The sequence below is a fragment of the Ricinus communis genome, chromosome 9 (assembly GCF_019578655.1).
Source record: "Ricinus communis isolate WT05 ecotype wild-type chromosome 9, ASM1957865v1, whole genome shotgun sequence".
In the NCBI taxonomy this organism is placed as follows: domain Eukaryota; kingdom Viridiplantae; phylum Streptophyta; class Magnoliopsida; order Malpighiales; family Euphorbiaceae; genus Ricinus; species Ricinus communis.
Genome location: NC_063264.1, coordinates 18,869,810 through 18,875,809, shown reverse-complemented (window position 1 = coordinate 18,875,809; position 6,000 = coordinate 18,869,810).

The window sequence follows — 6,000 nt, the reverse complement described above, 5'->3', positions numbered from 1 at the left end:
TCTTCATGTAGTAGTCTCGTCAACAATGAGATATAATTATATATTCCATAAGAGATCTCTATTTTTTATAAATATGTTATATCATACTACACATCAAAAATTATATATTTGATTAGCATAAGGATAAGCATCTTCAACCTTTGTTCCATTCTAATGTTAGTTGATTTATCTTGATCTCTATCAAGATATATCAAACTCCCACTACTTCTTTCAGAAAACCGCTTTTTCTTAAAAGACAACATATTCCAAACAAACACTTTTATTTCAAGAGTATGATAGTGTTGATATCCTAAAACCCTTTTGGATACCTTACAAACTTACATTTATTAGATCAAGCCTATCAGCTTTGTCTAATTGTACATGTTTCTCTTACACATCACAAACTAGTCTATATCCTATATAGACTTTATTATGATTATATTACAAATGTAACTAAATGGAGTTAATTGTTATAAGAGTATATATTCTATGAAAAGGCTTGTGATACTCTTTATTGATATAACTATATCTCATAAAGTTAGGTTTCATCATCTTATGAAACTTTATCAATTTGAGTAATTGCAAGTTATAGACATTCTAGTGAGGAGTTCAACATATGTCTCTTTCTTAAAGACAACTTGATTATAATATTGATTTCATAAGATTTATAAGTTCATAACTTATTTGTGTTATTTATTTGTCTTAATATCAATAATATAATCGTTATGCCTATTTAGGATTGCTTTAGGTTTGTCACAATAAGAATTTATTTTTATACAACCTTTTCTATGACCTTCTACAAACATAAATCATTTAACTAAATAAGGCAACAATTGCCTAATATTATTAAATGAAATAATAGCAACAATTATTCTAGAAAAAGAATTATAAAAAATTATTAAATTCTTAATAAGGAAATTAGAACTAGTAACTAAACTAAATGGAAATAATTGCCTTTAGGCTAGTTTATTCCTTCTTTTCAGAATTAGAAGCTTGTTCTTACTTCTTATTCTTCAAAGCAGCGACATAAATCCTACATTTCCTTCTCTAATGTCCTTCCTTCTCACAATGGTGACACTTTCCTTTGTCCTTTTTGACACCTTCAATAGCCTTTAAAGCTTTCTTGGACTTCTAGGCTTTCTTTCTCTTTTTCTTCTTAGACTTACTCTTAATAGTCTTAGATGGTTCTACCATTATAACAACTCTCTTTTTCTTCTTTATGGTGCCCCTCACAATCTTTAATATATTAATAAGTTCGAGTATCATAGTATCCAACTTATTTATTTGAAAGTTCATAACAAACTGTGAATAACTGTGAGGTAGAGATTGCAAAATTAAGTATATACTTACTATTCATGGTCCATCATAAAACCAAAACACGCTAGATGTTAAATATATCCGAGCATTTTTAGTCCATGTGCATTCACAGATGCACCTTCTGCCATCTTGCATTAGAACAATTCCTTTAAGGTCTCATACCTTTCAATCCGTGCCTACTCTTCAAACATTTTCTTCAAATGTGAAATGATTGTTTGAGCATCTATATTCTGATGTTGTCTTTGTAGTTCATAAGTCATACTTCCTAACATCACACAAACAACTTGGTTATCGTCTTCTTGACGCTTTTTATACTATTAGACCACCTCCCCGGATGCATCTGCGATCGGGAGACGTAATGGAGGTGTGTCTAGCATATAAAGTTTCTTTTCTTATTTGAGAACAATTCTCATATTGCAATGCCAATCAAGAAAGTTCGACCAAGTAAGCTTGTTGGTGTCAAAGATACTATGCAAAGATAGATTGCCATTTATCTTTTCTTACAACCTTCCAATATAAAGATAAACGAATATAAGTTAATTTATAAAAGTAACTAGTAAAGGTCTTGCAACCCGTTACTTAACTCCTTGTGGGTGCGGTTTCAGGACATAAAAGACTTTTCAACCTAACTGGGAACGCACTAACTAGTCATTAAGACTAGTACAGAGATAGGAGTCTCTATCCATGTAATCACCGTGATACTTTTACTAATGACTCGCGTTTCTCAGATTCCATAAGGAAGCTTACGGCACAAATCCAGTGATGGATCCAGAAGCCAACTTTCTTATTTGTGTATATTAGTCTTTAATTTTTTTGTTTAACACAGCAGTTCATACACAGGCATACCAAATAACACATACAAGTTACCTAGGTCCAGCCCATTTTATTAAGCCTAGCCCATATTAAAGTTATGAATCTAGCTTACTAATTAATTATACATATAACCCACTTAGTCTAGCCTAGTTATAAGATATGCTTTAACTTCCAACCTTTAAGCCTAATAGACTAGTTATTATGATAAGTCCCGTTTTGTGTGAACCTAATTCTAATATAGTCCAATCCTAACTAGAAATGTTGTAAAGCCTATTAAGTCTACCTCAATTTTAGAGTTTAGGCCCGGTTAATATTAATTAGCCTAATGGACTATAATTTTCATATTGGATTCAACTTTAACCTAAAGTCTATATGTCCATTTTTTAATTAAGCAGTCATGTTATAATTATTTAATATTCATTAAATCAAGAAATAAACAATAACAAAGAGTAGAAAAATAAATCTAACTATTACAATCTAGCCTACAACTAAAATTACAAATAAAAGCCATAAAATCGAGCTACAGTATACAAAATCGACATAAGTACATCAAAAACTCGCAACATACAAAAAAATGGGGCAAAGGAGTTTAGAGTCGGTCGGCTCTGGGGCATCCAACCTGATTGCTTTGATTTTTCGTTTAATCCACACTTTCTAGAGCCGATTTTAACATGCATAAAGGATAAAAAATAATTAGAATATGAAAGAAATAAAATAAAAATAAAATAATAAATAACAATCAATTGAAGTAGAAACATAAAAGTTTGACAAATCCTAAAAAAACTAAGAATAAAATAAATAAAGATGGAAGATTAATCATATAATCCTAATAAAGTAATTTAATTACAAAATCATGGAGAAAATGGAAATTTAATCATATAATCTTATACATGTGATTAATCAAATTCCAAAACCCTAATGCTGGCATATTATCAGATTTTAAAACTCTAATATTCTTACTATCAAATTCCAAAATCTAATAAATTAATAATAAGCATATTAATAGGAAAACCTAATCTAATCACATTAATCATAAAAATAAACTAGAAAAGTAACCATAATCATGTTTTTAAGGAAAGACTTAAAAAGAAATAAGAACACAGTTTAAAGCAATGTTGATGGTGGTGGATGCATGTTGGGGAACTCTTAGGTTGTCATCATAGTTGATGGTTCTACGAGTCTCAAAAGATGAAAAAGCAGTTGAATTGAAGATTGGTTGGGAACCGAGTGCTAGATGTGGTATTGGGAAAGCTTCTGCCAACTTCAAGAAAAGGTTCCTAATAGGTCATAAATAGTTATATTTATTGTGTTTAATTTCCTTACAATTTGATTGAATAATGTACTTAATTATGGAAATTATGTTTATTCTAACCTAGGTGATGAAATATCAAGGATTGAGCAGAATGCAGCCTAAAGACATGTTTTAAGTCATCACTTGTCAGAAACCAAGTCTTTTGGAGGAAGAGTAAAAATCTGTACAGAAGATCATTGTGAATAAGGCGTGACCATGCCTTACAATTCGTGAGCTGCTGGAACCTGCAGAAGAGAGCTTCAAGTTTTTCAAGATAAATTCGTGGTGGATCCACTTTTATATAATTTCCTCTCTTTTTGGAAGCGCTGGATAAAGAGAAATTTCTCCCACGTATTTAGGATTTTAATTTGTTTAGATTACTCTTTATCTTATCCTTCCTTATAGGGATAAGATCATATAGGAAGTTTATTTCTTTTTTATAAGGATTCTCTTATTAGGGTTTAGGTTTAACTTCCTATATAAGGAGGTTAGTTCTACCAAATGAAGGGCGGCTGAGAGTGCTTTGATATTTACTATTTTTCTTCTTCTATTCCTTATAATTCTTTTCTTGTGAATTTTTAATCCACCATGTGTGGCTAACATTTTAGTTTCTAATTCAAGAGTGAATAAATTCCAATTGTGATTTTGTGCGGTTTTGTCCTTAATAGAATTCTTCTGTAATTCAAGTATTCTTTATTTCTTGTTTTTATTATTTATGAATTTTTGATATTGATTGAATTGACGACTCAACTTTGATATTGATTTTTCTATTGCTAAACTTTGAGTTTGTGATCCGTAGTTGTCATGAACGATTGACATAAGTAGCAAGGAGCTGGCTCATGTGTGTGTGATTGCGGCCTTTTCAAATTACATAGCTTGCATGATAGGCTCTAGGGAAATAAAGGAACAAGGTTAATTCAATTGCAGCTATCTCAATTAATTAATGTTGGTTTAGTCATTCTCATTATTCTTACTACTATCATTGAGTTGATATGGAACTCTATCGTGCTCAGTTGACTAATGGTAAGTCTTGATTTGGATGTTGGGTTTGAGTCAATTATATTAGGAGAATTACACTTGTTGCGACTTTTCTGAATAAGTAGACTAAGTACTTGAATAGAAAAATTGATATTTCAGCCTATGATCATGATTACAATTGGATGGAATTAGCACTCTTGAATTGAAGATTTGTTAAGATTGATTTTTATTATTCAGCCCTCATTATTTTCTGTTTATTTATAATTTTGATTCAAACATTCAAAATCCCCCATTTTATTTAATTTTGAGAAGCTATTCACATTGGTTCCCTTGGGACTCTACCTGGTTTCACTATTTCTACAAGTTAGTTTAGGAAAATCAGTAATTTATTTTGAAGGGCTTCGACAACCCGTTCAAATTTGGCGCCGTTGCCGGGGAACCTATTTTAGTTTCTCCTTATTTAATTTATTTGTTTATGACTCGTTCTTCTCAAGATATTGATTTGCAGTATAATCCTGAAATTGAGAAGACATCACGTCGATTAAGAAAGCAGACTAGGCAAAGAAAAAGTTGTCTTATAGGGGAGTTGGAAATAGATTTGGCTATTGTGACACATCTATTTTTCAAGAAGTTACAGAAAATATGGCGAACAAAACTCTGAAAGAACTAGTCACGCCGGATTTAAATCAACAACCTTTATGCATTACATTTCCTAATATTACAGTTGATTTTGAATTAAAATCTGGTTTAATTCACTTACTCCCTTCTTTTCGTGGATGTGCAGGTGAAGATCCCTATAAACACTTGAAAGAATTCCATATTGTATGCTCCAGAATGAAGCCACATGGTGTGACCGAAGAGCAAATAAATCTTAAAGCTTTTCCCTTTTCTTTGAAGGATAAAGCAAAAGATTGGCTCTATTATCTACCATTCGGTTCAATAACAACATGGAATGAGATGAAAAGATTGTTCTTAGACAAGTTCTTCCATACAACAAGAGCTGCCAACATCAGAAAAGAAATTTGTGGGTACGCCCACCATGAGCATAATCAGGAATGTCTAGCTATAAATAATAAACTTAGCAATCATATTTCAATTTTTATGCATTTAAGTTTTTTCTTTTGTATGTCTAAATTTTAGTGCTTTATGTTTACCTTGTAGGTTTGTGAAGGAAATGTAAGCATTCATACCTTCTTTGATTCCCAAAAGTAATATTTCTCCATTTGAAGCAATTAAATCCCCTTTAAAAAAAATTTACTTTTGAACGAGCCACGTTGCGACAGTGAATTTTCACACAGGCCCGTAGTAGAGGCACGGCAGGAATGAAACGGGCTCGAAGTAGTCAAGCAGCAGCAACCAGCAGCAGAGCCAGCCGCGAGGGGCTCTCCGAGAAGGAGGCAGCCGCTGCTGCCCTAGTAACGTGCCAACTACGAGGTCACAGGCCACATGCAGCAGACGAGGCCACGAGGCAGAACGAAGCCACGAAGAAGATAGTCGCGAGGTCATGGGCCAGCCGCGAGCCATGGGCCACATGCCACAAATGAGGCTGCGAGGCACTGAAAAGGCTGTAAGGTGCGCAGCAGCGGCACCAGCAAGCCAACCGCGAGTCACGAAGGAGCCTC